Below are 19,385 nucleotides of genomic sequence, written 5' to 3' on the forward strand. Positions count from 1 at the left end.
CACCTATTCCCGATCCACTAGAGACAGGGGCGTTGATTGCTGACACAGCAGCTGCAACTGCTGCTGTGAAAGCTGTCTGGAACATGTTGGCCTCGAAAGGATTAGGTGGTTGAACAGGTACAGGCGGTGGTGGAGGTGGTGGTATCGGTGTTTCATTGTTTGGGTTACGCCTTGTACTTCTGCGTGGTGGCATTTTTAACTATACGTTTAAAAGATGACGACATGGATAAGAATACATGATTTATGAATGTGTCTCATGGACTAACTCCCCATAGTCCAACAACAGAATGAACAGAATGACTAACTGAAAATGACAGCAGTTTGATAATAATTTCCATAAGATTAGATATCTGTCAATAATACTAGAATTACAGATGTATCAAGTTCGGGAAAAATGTCCTAGAAGTAGGCCATACATCAACCAAGATGGAAAATTTTGACAGAATCAAGACTAGATCAAGACCTAACAAGTCTAAGATTTATACAGATAGGAAATTAGACCAAAGTTTTACATAAACTAGGTTATATCCAAAAGATGAGTCGACGAGCTTCTATCGGCGACGAGAGTTGCTTGCATGAGTCCTCGATCCCGACAGTAGACGTTCAATGTCCCTTATACGCCTGTCCAACCTTGCTTGTTGAGCTCGAAGTTCTCTAACTTTAGCTCGGGTTCCAGCAAGTTCCCTATGCATATTTGCATTGCGGACCAGAGTCCTTTCATGAGCAGACTCTAGTTGGCGAATGTGGACAGTGTTAACACCAGAGTTGGCGTCAACTTCCAAAACTTGACTGATAGTTGCCTGAGCCATGATCGTGTTCCGAGAAATCCTACGCACCATGATTGGTAAGACTCTATCAGCAGAACCCCCTTCAGTGAGGTTGTAGAAACTTCGTTCTCCATTGTAGGGAATGGGCTGACCTTGTTCCTAACTCCATTCAGTCAAGTTAATGGCCCACAAGGGTGTGGGTCCTTGAAACACAGGGTGGGGGTTCAGGTTTGGGTTTTGAGCATTTGGGGGTAGGTTGTTGACTTCTGGCTCCGACTCAGAACTATCAGAAAAACCCTCAGCATGGTGATCATCCAAAGGGATTGGGTGATCATCTTCTGGTTCTGCCTCTAGCCAACCAGCATTACCTTGGTTTGGGAAGTACGGATCGCCATGGTGAAATCTAGCCATTTTAATCTACGCGAGAAAAGGGATATAAGAAATAGCTAAAATAGACGAACTAACTAAGATAATTTCAGTAAGATCAAATACCCATATGGTATTTCTTTGTGGTTGTGTTGGTAAGTTTTTAGACTTGTTGCCACATCACAACCATTCTTGGGCATATGCTAATCACTCCTCGGACCAGCATAGTTGATCAAGCTATGCCATTCCCAAGACTGACCACATATCCCCAGGCTTACTTGTGATATTCAACAATCGTAATACTTTTGTTCTTGTCATTGTGACACTGATTTTAGTATGAATGCAGGCACGTATACTTACTTAAATATTTTATTATTTATAACTATAACACTTAGACAGAGTGTTTTAATCCCATGTATTTATAGTTAGTATATCTTTTATGGGTTGATATACTATATTCACTATAAACAATGCTTTGATACCAATCTGTCACACCCCAAAACCACGAACGGCGGAAACATTCAGGGGTGGAGGACGTCATGTACAGTATCACAACAGTGTAATATAATAAACAAGCAACAACATCATCCATTGCATTATAAGTAAAGTTTTAATACATGTGTGTTCTTCATTGTAATAAGACACCAAATAAATACAATCAAAATAAAACACGAGACTTGTCTGCTCCGTCTTCTCAAAACCTGGCCTCCGTACCTGTCTATTGATGACCTGAGAATACAAGTTATTTTGAAAGAGAGTATCAGCTTTAAAGTTGGTGAATTCATAAGTATTTATGTGTCATTGTCTTGCTTACTGAAAATTGTTTTAAAGCTCATGCAAACCTTTAAATGTAAATGTTGATGTAAGTGTGAAAAACCCTAGAAAATCCCTTATTTTGTATCAGTGTGAGATGTAGTCTTCTACCAAGACCCGAATGTTTTGTTATAACAATGTAGTCTTCTACCAAGACCTAAATGTTTTGTTAGTAAAATGATGGTTTTTCCTTTAATTGTTTAGTACTAAAGTACTTAGTCAAACTCATCGTTTATGTGAAAGTATCACAAAATAAAGTAAACAGGAAAATGTACTACTGTAAGTGCTGTCACTGGGTACTAGGACCAACACAACGTTGCGTTGAGCGAAAAATGCAACCTAATGAACATCCGAAGATTGTCCATAAAAGTAATAATGTAAGTGTCATCGCTGGGTACTAGGAGTAACACAACATCACAATAAGCGAAAAGTATAACCTTATGAACAATCGAAGATTGTCCACTTGTTCTCTGTAGCAGCAGCAGGTGGGTGGAGGGGTTAGCCCCGGTTATCGATCTTCCTAGTATAAGTAGTAACCTTAGACCTCCATAGATGGTCATCGACCACTGGTGCTAATCAGTGGGGTTCGGAATGGTAAGTCCCGCCTAGCTATCCCATTGAACCGGAATAGGAAAGATAATTTACACAGAAAGTACTAATAAATTACCCTCGTAGTTCTAAGTACAAGTATCCAGGTAAGTGAATACGGGATAATGCACTTATGTAACAGTGTTCCAGTATGATATTCATGTAAGTGTGTTCATGTAACAGGTAAGTATATGTATATGTACTCATGTATCAGGTAATGTACTAGTATAGACTCATGAATGAACTGACTCTTGTGTGATTCCTTGTAATAGGAGTAATGTTTGATATCTTCAAATTATCCCTATGATAATTTACTGAACTATAATTGGTTGATCATGTAACTCTTACTACTCAAGGGTGTGGGAAGAAAATGAAAGATGTAAACTATAACATCAATACATATATAAGAATATAAGTCTATATGCATAGTTTAGTTCAAGAATGTAAAAAGGTTTTGTAAGACATCTTATGGGTTTTGAACAATAATTAACAATGACTTGATGTCATTTTTAATATACATTTCAAAGGTAAAACATTTGATAATAATGTGTTTTTAAGATTTAAAACCATTTCATGCATCACATTTTGTAGTATGTGAAATCTGTTAAATGACAAACACATTTATAAAATACATAACAATGATTTAATAACATGTTTGTTTCTGCTTGTATACCCCCCCCCCTTTAAAGCATTTAAAATCATTTAAAACATTGATTAGGGGTATGAACTCACCTGTAGTTGGTGATTGGGATGAACTGAACGGTATAGGATTGCTAGGTGTCAAGCGAGGACTTGTACACACACTACGATCCTAATGAACATATAATCACACATATATGCATTCAATTAGACTTAAATCACTAATTGATAATGTTAAGACATCCTACACATAATAAACACTTTATATAAGTGTTTTAAGCCCTAAGGATTGCATCTAAGCTAATGTGGGACAAGGCACTTGTGTTTTAGGGATTCAAAAGACTCTATATGTGAGTTTACTCCCCATATACCATCACACATGGAGTTTACGGTTGTAAACTCTTGAGTTTACGGCCGTAAACTCCCAACCAAGGGTGTATGGTGTGTTTTGAAGTCCCAAATAATTCCTAGAATTATTCCAACTTGGTGGTTAAGTCCTTGGAAGGGTTTAAGGTCTAGAAATGCTCCAATTAGGAGTTTATGGCCCTAAGTCCATTTCCCTTAGAGTTTACGGCTGTAAACTCTAAGTATGGGGTGTTTTTGATGCTTCCAAGTCTCTTGCACATGTGGTATAGGTTCTAGGCTTTTGTTCCAAGTATATGAAGACATTAGGCACACTTTGGTGCCATTCTTTCATGTTTACGACCCAAGAGGAAAGCCTTGGGAGTAAACTCACTTTGATAAGTGATTTTGATGTGCTTTGGTCCTTAGATTAAGTGGGAACAATTCCATGTAAGGTCTAGGGCTTTAGGTGTCTTAATAACACCCTTTGGTCCATTTCTATGGAGTTTACGGCCTAAGATACACTTGGGTCGTAAACTCTCATTTGTTTTTGTTCTTTGATTGTTTTCTTGTCCTTAATACACCTACAATTAAGTCTAAGGCAGTAGCATAACACAAGCAACAAGCTAGACTCGGTTTCGGGAGTTTACCGCCCAAGAACACCTTGGGGAGTAAACTCCTAGATCTAGTGATTTAGCCTTCTAAATCATGTTATGAACACATATAAAGCTTTCTAACATTACTATAAAGAGTTACTCACGTTTTGGTATAAAAACTCGAAGATCCGTGAGAGAGAAAATGGCTTTTCTCTAGTTGGAAATGTGAATAATGAATGAATTTGGTTCAGAATTCTATTTATAGTCCTGAGATATTTTGGCAGAAAATATTTTTATTCCTGAAATGATCTATAATATAATAGAGTGTTAGAATAACAGTGTTGCACAAAACCCTAGTGCACCCACTCTCCTAATATTTCCTGAAGTGTAAACCCTGGATTACTCAAACTTACGCGAAAAGTTTGAAAATTAACTGTGACTGCTATAACTTCTATTGAAGTGATATAGTTTGTACAGAATGGAAATTTCGGGTTGTCACATCAGTGAGTCAGAAGGGGGTTAAAAGACTGGATTCCAAGGCGGTACTCGCCGAGTTGTTCTTGAGACTCGGCGAGTTGAGTCGGGGTAGCCCCGCGATTCATGCCAGGTGTGACTCATCGAGGATAGGATAGGACTCGACGTACCAAGTGGGACAGAGTTGACCGTTGACTTTTGTTGACTATTAGGGTTTGGTCAACAATGGGGTCCTTAAGTCAAGAGGGGGGTAAAATAGTCTTTTACCCTTCTGAGGATGACAATAGAGGGTCGAGTCTAGCCTCGAGTGTTATGTTTATGAGGGTATTTAATATGTATGAATAGGCGGAGGCTAGGCAATACTTCTACCGAGTCAAAGATTTACGAGACGTTTGAGGTGAGTCTTCTCACTATGCCTTACCCGATGAGGTAATTGTATGTGACCGAAGGGTCTTATGTGTATGATGTATATGTGATGTAAGTTATATGTGATATGTTATGTGATGTGAGCATGATGTGGGCTGGAAGGTCAAGATGATACGGACCGGAAGGTCAACCGAGTCTGGGATGGAAATCCCCTGAGACACTTGGATCAGAAGGTCCTGAGGCCTGGAAAGGCGTATGTGATATGTGTGTATTTTGGGGAACTCACTAAGCATTTATGCTTACAGTGTTATGTGTTATGTGTTTCAGGTACTAGTGATGATCGCGGGAAGGCGACGGCATGACTCGTACACACGCACACTGGAGTTTAAATATTTTGATCTTGGGGTTTTGTACTGATACAATGTTTTTATTTATGATTGAAAACTATATTTCATGATTTTTCAAAAGTGAAAAATTGTTCAAATTTTTACGGTGTTACAAGTTGGTATCAGAGCCTTGGTTTGAGGGATTCAGATACATCTTCGGGCGTATCTGAACTCAAACTGGGGATTTGAGGAAAAAAAAAATAATAATAAAGTAAAATTTTTGAAAAAGAGAAAAAGGGTTTTGAGACAAACGGAGCAGAGCCGTGTGTACGATCAGCCAGCGCCCGAATGGTGATTTCCCAAAATACTCTCATAATAAAGGTTATCATATATGCTATAAGATGTATTACGATATGCATGCTAGAGTAGACTATGTATTCTTATTAGGACTAGAGTGGCCTGATATATGATGCCTTAGTCTAGGGGTTTTGCTTCTAGAAATGCTTAAGAATGTTTAGGTAGCAGCGAGGTGCTTATGAGAGAATTGCTAGCGGGTAGCACATGATAGTAAGAGTAGAGCACTTAGGATTTAGGGCTCAAGGAGGAGGACTTGGGATGAATGCCGATGCGGTATGGACGGTAGTATTGGGCACGTACTACTGAAGATATCGGGTTGGTGCGCAGTCCAAGTAAGAATCCTTTGGGCACTAAGGAACTAGTGGGGTGGAGTTATCGAGTGTGATTATACTCGAGTGGGTCCCTAATATTCTTATGTTGTGTTTCAGAGGGAGATCATGGTTGGGACGCGCCACACACCAGAGGTCAACGGGACGAGTGGTGAGGAGATCCGTAGGATCATCCACGAGGAGGTGGCTGCGGCCATCAGGGCTGAGATTCCAGAGATGTTCGGGTCCCATTAAGACCACTTTCATTGAGACTTTTGATGAGAGGTATGGTGCTCTTACTGATGTTGTTGTTGCTGCAGCCACTGCGGCCGTTGCTGCTGCCAGGCCGCAAGGGGGTGACTCGTTGTATCAGGAGTTCAGCAACACAAAGCCACCAGAAATTGACGGAACTCAGGATCCGATAGCCGCAATGAGGCGGGTTTCTGAAATAGAAGGGTGCTTCTATACATGTTCCTGTCCGGAGCATCTGAGAGTTCGGTTCACGCTGAACCAGCTTCGCTTGGGAGCGAAGGACTGGTGGAAGTTTGTGACGGCACACTACACCCCTGCTAAGCTTGTTGCAGTAACCTGGGAAAGGTTCACTGCTATGTTCCGAGATGAGTATGTTCCCCAGTTGGAGAGGGAGCGATTGGCACAGGAGTTTCTAACCCTTAAGCAGGGTACTGAGTCAGTTACAGAGATTACACAGAGGTTTCACGAGAGGGCGATGTTCTGCCCTGAGCACGTGTCGACCGAGCAGGGACGTATGAGTCGATATCTAAGCATTTTGAGGAGGGACATTCTTGATTTTGTGGCAAACTCATCATACCGGACATTTGCTGAGCTTCAGGCAAATGCCCGGAAGAGGGAGATCGAATTAGAGACGCAGGCCAAGGAGGAGACCGAGTCTCAGAGGATGGATCGGCGGCCAGTACAGTCTCAACCGGCAGCCAAGCGGGCCAAGCCCGCCGATTCGAGGACTGGGGGCCAGAAGGGTTGCACTTGCGGAAAGTGCGGAAAGGGTCATGACGGAGTTTGTAGGGTTGGTGCGTGCTACAAGTGTGGCAAGGAGGGGCATATCGCCAAGGATTGCCCCAAGGGATTCATGGTCTGCTTTCACTGCAACCAAACCGGGCACCGGAAGGTGAAATGTCCACAGTTGCGAGGGATGATGCAGGGAGTACCTCAGGGATCTGCCCCTACTGTTGCACGAGCTAGTGAGAGTTGGCATGTGAAAGTCGAGGCGCCAAAGGAGCCAGGGAGAGCATTTCAGCTGACAGCGGAAGAGGTCCGTGCAGCACCTGACGTCGTGGCTGGTATGTACTCTATCATGTATTCATCTTATGTTGAGATATTGTGCTTATATTATGTTATGAGTAGGTACTTTTCTTGTGAATTATGTACCTGCTCTAGTGTTATTTGACTCGGGTGCGAGTCGATCTTTTGTATCGTTGGCATTTAGCCGACACATCAGTATGAGTAGAGACGCGTTGAGTCGACCTCTGAGAGTTTCCATAGCGGATGAGAGAGTGGTCTATGCCACCGAGGTGATTCGAGGTTGTGTGCTTGAGATTTTCGGGGTTGAGTTTCTGATCGATTTGGTCCCCATTGCGATGGGGGATGTCTGTGTCATCGTGGGTATGGACTGGCTGAGCAGATTTGGAGCGATCATCGACTGCGAGTGACAGCTGGTGACCATGCGAGACCCTAGTGGGGGAGTTCTTACAGTGTACGGCGAGGGTACACGTTCTGGGTTGGCGTTTTGTTCAGCCGCCAGGGCGAGACAGAGTTTTCAGCAGGGATGTAAGGGATTTATAGCGTATGTGATGGACGCGAGGGTTAATTCAGAGAGATCGAGGTCAGTGGAAGAGGTCCCGATAGTACGTGAGTTCCCGGACGTATTTCCGGAGGAGTTTTCGGGTGTGCCTCCCGCGAGGTAGGTAGAGTTTGGTATCGATCTGATCCCGGGGGCTGCACCTATCGCCAAGGCGCCCTATCACCTTGCGCCTTCCGAGATGTAGGAGTTATCCTCGCAGCTTCAGGAGCTGCTGGGGAAGGGATTTATTCGGCCGAGCAGTTCGCCGTGGGGAGCACCTATCATTTTCTTCAAGAAAAAGGATGGTTCACACCGGATGGGCGTAGATTACCGGGAGTTGAACAAGTTGACAGTCAAGAACCGTTATCCGTTGCCAAGGATTGACGATTTGTTCGATCAGTTGCAGGGAGCATCTTGGTTCTCCAAGATTGACCTGAGGTCTGGATATCATCAGGTAAGGGTGCGGGATGAGGATATCCAGAAGACAGCATTCAGGACTCGTTGCGGGCATTACGAGTTTGTGGTGATGCCTTTCGTGCTCACCAACGCACCAGCAATGTTCATGGATCTAATGAACAGGGTGTGCAGACCGATGTTGGATCGCTCGGTGATCGTATTCATCGACGACATTTTGGTGTATTCGAGGTCTAGAGAGCAGCATGAGGAGCATTTGAGGGAGGTCCTTGGGGTTTTAAGATCGGAGAGGCTTTATGCCAAATTCTCCAAGTGTGATTTCTGGTTGCGAGAGGTCCAATTCCTGGGACGTCTCGTTAACCAAAAAGGGATATTGGTCGACCCGGCCAAGATTGAGGCGGTGATGAGTTGGGAGGTGCCGAGGTCACCAACGGAGATCAGGAGTTTCCTAGGGCTGGCAGGCTATTATCGGAGGTTTATCAGGGATTTCTCCAAGATCGTCATGCCACTCACTAAATTGACTCGGAAGGGTGTAGCTTTTTCTTGGGGTCCGGAGCAGCAGGCCTCCTTCGAGACACTTCGCCAGAGGCTATGCGAAGCCCCGATGTCAGCCCTTCCGGAAGGAATGGAGGATTTTGTGGTATATTGTGACGCGTCGATATCAGGGTTGAGAGCAGTGCTTATGCATAGAGGACATGTGATAGCGTATGCATCGAGGTAGCTGAAGCCTCATGAGGCGAGGTATCCTACTCACGATTTGGAGTTGGGGGCAGTAGTGTTCGCCCTCAAGATCTGGCGTCACTATCTGTATGGAGTCCGATGTACCATTTACACAGATCATAAGAGCCTGAAATACTTGATGGATCAGCCCAACCTGAATATGCGTCAGAGGAGATGGCTGGATGTGGTAAAGGCTTATGATTGTGAGATCCTGTATCACCCGGGTAAGGCTAACGTGGTAGCCGATGCCCTGAGTCGTAGGGTGGAGAGCGTTTCGATGCAATATGTTTGTATGAGATTGACAATGATGACTCCGGTGTTGGACACTATCCGAGGAGCCCAGGGCGAGACCGTGAGACGGGAGAACCAGAAGAGGGAGCGAGTTATCGATCAAGTGTCGAAGTTCATTACCGATAACCGAGGGCTTATTACTTTTCAGGGACGGGTTTGGGTACCGTTTGTGGGCGGAACGCGTACCGTTTTGATAGAAGGGCGCATAAAACGAAGTTCTCAATCCATCCCGGTGCCACTAAGATGTACTTGGATCTGAAGAGGGAATATTGGTGGCCTTGTATGAAAAGGGATGTCGCGTGGTTCGTTGAGAGGTGCCTAACCTGTCACAAGGTTAAGGCTGAGCACCAGCGTCCACATGGCAAGTTGCAGCCATTGGAGGTTCCCGAGTGGAAGTGGGAACAGATCACCATGGATTTTATCACCAAGTTGTCGAGGACTGCTAGGGGTGTCGATGCAATTTGGGTGATTGTGGAATGGTTGACGAAGTGCGCTCACTTCCTTGCCATCAGTGAGAGCTCTTCTGTTGAGAGGCTGGCGGAATTGTACGTGAGAGAGGTGGTATCGCGACATGGAGTGCCAATCTCGATTGTCTCAGATCGAGATGTGCATTTAACTTCCATATTTTGGAAGAAATTCCAAGAGGAGTTGGGTACGAGGTTGCATTTTAGTACCACATACCACCCGCAGACTGACGGACAGAGTGAGCGGACGATTCAGACGCTCGAGGACATGCTTCGAACATGTGTGCTAGATTTCGGCGGGAGCTGGGACACGTATTTGCCCTTAGCGGAGTTTTCCTACAACAACATCCATCATTCGAGCATTGGTATGCCACCCTTTGAGCTGTTGTATGAGAGGAGGTGTCGGACCCCCATTTGCTGGGGAGAAGTAGGGCAACGTGTGATGGGAAGTACAGAGATCATGCTTCAGATGACTGAACAGATTCAGCAGGTCCGGCAGAGGTTACTAACCGCTCAGAGTTGCCAGAAGAGTTATGCGGATAGGCGACGATCTGAGCTCGAGTTTCAGGTTGGTGACTTCGTGCTCCTGAAGGTATCTCCTTGGAAAGGAGTGATCCGATTTAGGAAAAGGGGCAAGCTGGGTCCCCGGTATATTAGGCCATTCAGAGTGATCGCTAGGGTGGGCAAGGTAGAGTATCGTTTGGAGTTACCTGCAGAGTTAGACCAGATTCATGATACCTTCCATGTGTCGCAGCTGAGAAAGTGTATAGCCGACGAGTCGGTGGTGGTGCCATTAGAGGATATTCAGGTGGATGTGGTCCTGAACTACATCGAGAAACCAGTGGCGATACGGGATCGAAAGATCAAGGTTCTGAGGAACAAGGAAGTGCCGCTGTTACAGGTCCAATGGCAGCATCAGAAAGGGTCGGGGCTTACTTGGGAACCGGAGCGCGAGATGCGTGAGCAGCATCCGGAGTTGTTTTCAAAGAGAGACTTCGAGGGCGAAGTCTGATTCTAGTCGGGGAGAATTGTAATATACGGATTCCCAGGTATATTATTATTCATTTAATTTTTGGAGTTTGTGAAGGAACTCGGTGAGTTGGCGCCAAGACTCGCCGAGTAGGGATGCGGATGTTCATTCTATTTCATGACCGGACTCGGTGAGTCCACGCTGTTTAGTGAAGCCCTAATTTCCAGGGCTTGGGACCTATTTAAAGGCCCTTATGGTCGTCCATTGTGGCTACTACCTCCAGAGAGAGAGAGTCTCAGATCGTTTGAGAAGCAAGGAGTGACCATTGTTGATCTTTGTGGTGTCATTTAGTAAGAAGAAGGAGGTTCTAGCTAAGGGAAAGCAAAGGAGGTTTCTATTCTAAGGACTAAAAGCTAAGATCATTCATTTGAGGTATTATTTTCGACTCTTCTTTTGTTTTGGGAAGGATATGTGGTTTTAGGGTTTCTTGTACCCTTGACTAAGTTGATTTGGAGTCCAAATAGTCCCTTCTGGAGATGAGGCTTTGTAACTGGACCCATAGAGGTCCAGAGAGCCTTATTCTTCAAGCTTTATGGAGAACAATGGAGGTCATGACCTTGGGTTAAGGTAGTTGGGATAAAATCATCATTTGATGCTTATTGGTTGAGTTATAAGCATCAAGATTCAGACTTTACGTGACATTTATGCTTGGGAAGGCCAGATCTATGGATTAGGGGCACAGATCTGACCACAGGAGATTAATAGAGTTTGTGCATGGCATGAACTCGCCAAGTTGTTCTTGGGACTCGGCGAGTAGGGTTAAGGTCCACGCAGATCACTCAGTGAATAGACTTGCCGAGTTAGGGATAACTCAGTGAGTCAGAAGGGGGTTAAAAGATTGGAGTTCAAGGCGGTACTCGCTGAGTTGTTCTTGAGACTCGGCGAGTTGAGTTGGGGTAGCCCCGCGATTCATGCCAGGTGTGACTCGTCGAGCATAGGATAGGACTCGACGTACCAAGCGGGACAGAGAGTTAGTGGACATGTGTGTACTCGCCGAGTCATCGGAGTGCACTCGGCGAGTTGGGTCAAAGTTGACCGTTGAATTTTGTTGACTATTAGGGTTTGGTCAACAAAGGGGTCCTTGAGTCAAGAGGGGGGTAAAATAGTCTTTTACTCTTCTGAGGATGACAATAGAGGGTCGAGTCTAGCCTCGAGTGTTATGTTTATAAGGGTATTTACTTTGTATGAATAGGCGGAGGCTAGGCAATACTTCTACCGAGTCAAAGATTTACGAGACGTCTGAGGTGAGTCTTCTCACTATGCCTTACCCGATGAGGTAATTGTATGTGACTGAAGGGTCTTATGTGTATGATGTATATGCGATGTAAGTTATATGTGATATGTTATGTGATGTAAGCATGATGTGGGCCAGAAGGTCAAGATGATACGGACCGGAAGGTCAACCGAGTCTGGGATGGAAATCCCCTGAGACACTTGGATCGGAAGGTCCCGAGGCCTGGAAAGGCGTATGTGATATGTGTGGTGTTTTGGGGAACTCACTAAGTATTTTTGCTTACAGTGTTATGTGTTATGTGTTTCAGGTACTAGCGAGGATCGCGGGAAGGCGCCGACATGACTCGTACACACGCACACTGGAGTTTAAATATTTTGATCTTGGGGTTTTGTACCGATACAATGTTGATACAATGTTTTTATTTATGAATGCAAACTATATTTCATGGTTTTTCAAAAGTGAAAAATTGTTCAAATTTTTACGGTGTTACATTAGGGCATGAAATTAAACATTTTGTTAAGAAACGATAACATTAAACATTTCAAAATGTAACATTTGGAATCCCAAAGTAAAATAAAAAAAAAAAAAAAAATCTTTGAAAAAAAATACTCCAGAGTTAAGCATTTCGAAGAAAATTATTATTTTTCAAAAACTGAAAAAATATGACAATTTTCTTTGAAAACCTCATTTAAAGCGTAGTTTACTCAATTTCTCATATCAAAACCTTTTCGATGACTTGAATACAAAATTTCCTTATAATTTGTTTATTAAATACACAATATTTTCTTTTAAAAAAAATTATCAACCTAGGTTCACACTCTTTTTTTTTTTTTATTTACTTAGGTGTTGTTTGTTTTTTGAATAAAAACCTCTTCAAACCTCTTATTATTACGCGACGCAGTACACACGCATCATTTTTCATCTCGCAATTGTTTGTTATTCAGAAGTCTTCGGATTAAAAAACATATGTGCGTGTTCTTCTTGGCGCAGCACTTATTTTGCCTCTTCCTACCTCTTCCAACCTTTTCTTCTTCTTTTTTTTTTCTTGTTAAAATATTGATTATATATTGTTGAAATTTTATTTCATATTTTTTCGTTTTTTTTATTCTTGTTGAATTTTTTTTTCTTTTTTTTATATTTGAATAATAATAATTTGTTGATGAAATATTATTATTTTATGCTAAAATATTTTTATTTTTTTGTTAAAATATCATTATTTTTTTGATGAAATATCATAATTTTTTGTTGAAATGTCATACATTATTAAATTTTCGGTATTAAAAAACTATTTTCGGATTATAAAATCAGTTTAATTTAATTTTTTTTGATATCTGCAGCAACATGCAGATGTTAAAAAAAACAAACACGCTTCTTATTACAGTCTGTAGCCGTTTGGTCCACCTCTTCTACTGCAGAAGGTTACAGAGGTGGTTCGCAGACTTTATGAGTTTTTGCTTCAAAAAACAAACAGCACCTTAGTTGTCTTAAATTATCAAAAATAATCGTACATATTTTCTATTCTATTTTTCGGGACTTTACCGACATGAATTTGTTTATAACTAGTGGAATATTTTATGTTGCCACGGATTAACTAATCCAATATGTTTAATATTAGGCCTGACAATCGTGTCGTGTTCGAGTTGGCGTATCGCTGGTTGGTGGGTTGGCAGGTCAAAATATGTCAACCCAAACACAACTCATTTAAATATATAGGTCACGTGTTGGCGGATCACGGGTTGGCGGGTTTGGAACATAAACTCATATATGACCCATCAACCAATTTATTTATACGGGTTCACAGGTTGGCGGGTTCGTAGGTCAGATTTGGGTTCATGGGTTAGATTTCATAAATAAATTAACAATTAAACATTAATAAATTATTGATGTTTGATGTAAACATATTCGAATTTTAAACATCTAATTCTTAAACATCAAAATGAAAATTAAAACATTCATAGAAACATTTTACAAACTTAGCCTTATGGTTACGACTTACGATCTTAGATCATCCACCACGAGAAAATGTCAAAACAGTCAAATGGTATATATATATATATATATATATATATATATATATATATATATATATATATATATATATATATATATATATATATATATATATAATACTTATTAAATACTAATACTTGATACATAAATACATTTAAAAATAAAATAAAATTTTTAATTAAGAATATAAATGGGTTGGCGAGTCAACCCATTTATTTTTTTAGAAACTCATATATGACCCGTTTAATAAACGGGTTGGCGCGTTAGCGGGTTAACGGTCCAAACTCATTTATTTCGTATCGTATCGCGGGTCGTATCGAGAATTGTCAGCTCTATTTAATATCATTTTTGTAATGTTTTCTTCTCTTAGAGCGTATTTGTAATTTCATTATTAATTAGGACTATTTTCATAATTTTGTGAAGAATATGATCAATTACCTAATTTTTCTATTTGGCAGAAGTCAATTATGTAACTTTATCAAACATATAGATCATTTAAGCTAATTCGTTATTATATAAGGAAAGTTTCCGTAATTTTGTAAAACACAAGGACCTTTTCAATAATTTTGTGAAATACGATGACCATTTCTATATTTTTATAAAATGTAGGGGCTGTTTTTATATTTTTAAGAAGCAAATGAACCAATTTGTAACTTTGCTATTGGTTCTTTTTTTTTTTACTTGGTTGTCTGGGATAATGATTTAAAAGGGTAACATATTTTTTGATTTGAATACATTTTGATTTGAACATATTTTTATAAAATGTAGGGGCTGTTTTTATATTTTTAAGAAGCAAATGAACCAATTTGTAACTTTGCTATTCGTTATTTTTTTTTTGTTTACTTAGTTGTCTGGGAAAAAAATATTTAACGAAGGTTCTGAATGTGTACAGTTTAACAAGTTGAAGGGGGTAAATGTGAACGTAAAAAAAACTTAGTGGCCAAATGTGTTCAAATCAAAAAATATATTACCCTTTTAAGTTATTATCCCAGACAACTAAGTAAACAAAAAAAAAAAAAAAAGAATAGCAAAGTTACAAATTGGTTCACTTGCTTCTTAAAAATATAAAAACAGCCCCTACATTTTTTTAAAATAGAGAAATGGTCATCGTATTTCACAAAATTATTGAAAAGGTCCTTGTGTTTTACAAAATTACAGAAACTTTCCCTATATAATAACGAATTAGCATAAATGATCTATATGTTTGATAAAGTTACATAATTGATTTCTACCTAATAGAAAAATTAGGTAATTGATCATATTCTTCACAAAAATATGAAAATAATCCTACTTAATGATGAAATTACAAATACGCTCTAAGAGAAGAAAACATTACAAAAATGATATCAAATAGAGCTGATAATTCTCGACACGACCCGCGATACGATACGAAATAAATGAGTTTGGGCCGTCAACCCGCTAACGCGCAAACCCGTTTATTAAACGGGTCATATATGAGTTTCTAAAAAAAATAAACGGGTTAACTCGAACCCATTTATATTCTTAATTAAAAATTTTATTTTATTTTTAAATGTATTTATGTATCAAGTATTAGTATTTAATAAGTATTATATATATATATATATATATATATATATATATATATATATATATATATATATAATAGTTATTAAATACTAATATTTGATACATAAATACATTTAAAAATAAAATAAAATTTTTAATTAAGAATATAAATAGGTTGGCGAGTCAACCCGTTTATTTAATTAGAAACTCATATATGACCCGTTTAATAAGCGGGTTGGCGCGTTAGCGGGTTGACGGCCCAAACTCATTTATTTCGTATCGTATCGCTGGTCGTGTCGAGAATTGTCAGCTCTATTTAATATCATTTTTGTAATGTTTCCTTCTCTTAGAGCGTATTTGTAATTTCATTATTAAGTAGGACTATTTTCATAATTTTGTGAAGAATATGATCAATTACCTAATTTTTCTGTTAGTCAGAAATCAATTATATAACTTTATCAAACATATAGATCATTTATGCTAATTTGTTATTATATAGGGAAAGTTTCAGTAATTTTGTAAAACACAAGAACCTTTTCAATAATTTTGTGAAATACGATGACCATTTCTATATTTTTATAAAATGTAGGGGCTGTTTTTATATTTTTAAGAAGCAAATGAACCAATTTGTAACTTTGCTATTCGTTCTTTTTTTTTTTTAATTAGTTGTCTGGGATAATGATTTTAAAGGGTAATATATTTTTTGATTTGAATATATTTTGATTTGAACACATTTTTATAAAATGCAGGGGCTGTTTTTATATTTTTAAGAAGCAAATGAACCAATTTGTAACTTTGCTATTCGTTTTTTTTTTTTTTTTTTGTTTACTTAGTTGTCTGGGAAAAAAATATTTAACGAAGGTTCTGAATGTGTACAGTTTAACAAGTTGAAGGGGGTAAATGTGAACGTAAAAAAAACTCAGTGATCAAATGTGTTCAAATAAAAAAAATATATTACCTTTTTAAGTCATTATCGCAGACAACCAAGTAAACAAAAAAAAAGATCGAATAGCAAAGTTACAAATTGGTGCACTTGCTTCTTAAAAATATAAAAACAGCCCTTACATTTTATAAAAAATATAGAAATGGTCATCGTATTTCACAAAATTATTGAAAAGGTCCTTGTGTTTTAAAAAATTACGGAAACTTTCGCTATATAATAATGAATTAGCATAAATGATCTATATGTTTGATAAAGTTACATAATTGATTTCTGCCTAATAGAAAAATTAGGTAATTGATCATATTCTTCACAAAATTATGAAAATAGTCCTACTTAATAAGGAAATTACAAATACGCTCTAAGAGAAGAAAACATTACAAAAATGATATTAAATAGAGCTGACAATTTTCGACACGACCCGCGATACGATACGAAATAAATGAGTTTGGTCCGTCAACCTGCTAACGCGCCAACCCGTTTATTAAAAGGGTCATATATGAGTTTCTAAAAAAATAAACGGGTTGACTCGTCAACCCATTTATATTCTTAATTAAAAATTTTATTTTATTTTTAAATGTATTTATGTATCAAGTATTAGTATTTAATAAGTATTATATATATATATATATATATATATATATATATATATATATATATATATATATATATATATATATATATATAGGAGTAGGATCAAATGAGAACACTAAAAAGGTTGAGAACGCGAGAACAAGTATATTCATTTGTGATTCCATATATTCATTTTAGAGAAAAGGATAAATTTTTACGCCTTTAAATTCAATTGAAAAGAAAAAACTTATTCATGTTGATTGTGCATAAAAATTCATCATTTCTCCACAAATGAATACATGACATCACAAATGAATATACTTGTTCTCGCGTTCTCAACCTTTTAGGTGTTCTCATTTGATCCTTTCCGTATATATATATATATATATATATATATATATATATATATATATATATATATATATATATATATATATAATACTTATTAAATACTAATACTTGATACATAAATACATTTAAAAATAAAATAAAATTTTTAATTAAGAATATAAATGGGTTGGCGAGTCAACCCGTTTATTTTTTTTAGAAACTCATATATGACCCGTTTAGTAAACGGGTTGGCGCGTTAGCGGGTTGACGGCCCAAACTCATTTATTTCGTATCGTATCGCGGGTCGTGTCGAAAATTGTCAGCTCTATTTAATATCATTTTTGTAATGTTTCCTTCTCTTAGAGCGTATTTGTAATTTCATTATTAAGTAGGACTATTTTCATAATTTTGTGAAGTATATGATCAATTACCTAATTTTTCTATTAAGTAGAAATCAATTATGTAACTTTATCAAACATATAGATCATTTATGCTAATTCGTTATTATATAGGGAAAGTTTCCGTAATTTTGTAAAACACAAGGACCTTTTCAATAATTTTGTGAAATACGATGACCATTTCTATATTTTTATAAAATGTAGGGGCTCTTTTTATATTTTTAAGAAGCAAATGAACCAATTTGTAACTTTGCTATTCGTTCTTTTTTTTTTTTTTTTTTTTTTACTTAGTTGTCTGGGATAATGACTTAAAAGGGTAATATATTTTTTGATTTGAACACATTTGGCCACTGAGTTTTTTTTACGTCCACATTTACCCCTTCAACTTGTTAAACTGTACACATTCAGTCCTTATGATCGGTTATTCCAGGTTAGCCGGAAAAAATGACTTATTAGGGTAATATATTTCTCATTTTGTACACATTTAGTCATTAATATTTTTGTACACATTTAGTCCTTAATATTTTTTTCGTTTCAAAATAAGTCATTTTTTGTTTTTGTACCAATTCAGTACTTATGAATGATTTATTTAGGGTTTTTCTCACGACATCTGACATGAAACTATCATTGATGATAGGGATTGTTCTCTTTGGGTGCCCGCAGTGGCACCGACAATCCCTGCTTTTTCTATACGCAGTGTAAATTTTTTGATATTTTTCGATTTGTTTTTCTTTTTTCTACTTATTAGCAACACCTACTACGGACCGGCAACACCTACTACCAAATCTTGTATCTGTCCCTGATTGATGATGTGTTTGGGTCTGTTGATGCTTATATCCATCGCGGTCTCGACTGCTTGGTTGCATAGGTCTTGTGATTTGGCTTAGATTTTGTATTCCGGACATCGTAACTTATTCATAAGATATCTGATTTTTACGATCTTTATATTTACATGTTCGTTTTTTAAGTCTATTATAACTTTCATTAAGGTTACTCACATTAAAATATAATATTTTTTACTACGATTTTATAAAAATACATCCATACATGCATTCATAAAATAACATATGGATATAAAGATCGTAATTAGAAAATATATTACTTTTTAATGTGATTAATCTAAACGAAAGTTGTAGTAGACTTAAATACAAACGTATAGATATAAAGATCGTTAAAATCCGAGATAGTATAAAAAACTTATGACGTTCAAAACATATAACCTAAGCAACCAAGTAGTTGAGATCTCGATTGACATAAGCATCAAAAGCCTAAAACACTTCGTTAATGATTGTTCCATGTAAGATGTTGTGAGAAAAACTTAAATAAAACATTCATAAGTATTGAATGAGTACAAAAACAAAAATAAATTATTTTGCAACAAAAAAAATTAAGGACTAAATGTGTACAAAAATATTAATGACTAAATGTATACAAAATGAAATATATATTACCCTATTAAGATATTTTTACCGGTTAACCTGAAATAACGGGTCATAAGGACTGAATGTGTACAGTTTAACAAGTTGAAAGGGTAAATGTGAACAAAAAATAAACTCAATGACCAAATATGTACAAATCGAAAAATATATTACCCTTTTAAGTTATTATCCTTGTCTTAAATTATCAAAAAGTAACCGTACAAATTTTCTATTCTATTTTTCATGACTTTATCGACATGAAATTATTTATAACTAGT

This window comes from Lactuca saligna, chromosome 4, assembly GCF_052625555.1.
Source record: "Lactuca saligna cultivar CGN05327 chromosome 4, ASM5262555v1, whole genome shotgun sequence".
NCBI classification, from domain to species: Eukaryota; Viridiplantae; Streptophyta; class Magnoliopsida; order Asterales; family Asteraceae; genus Lactuca; species Lactuca saligna.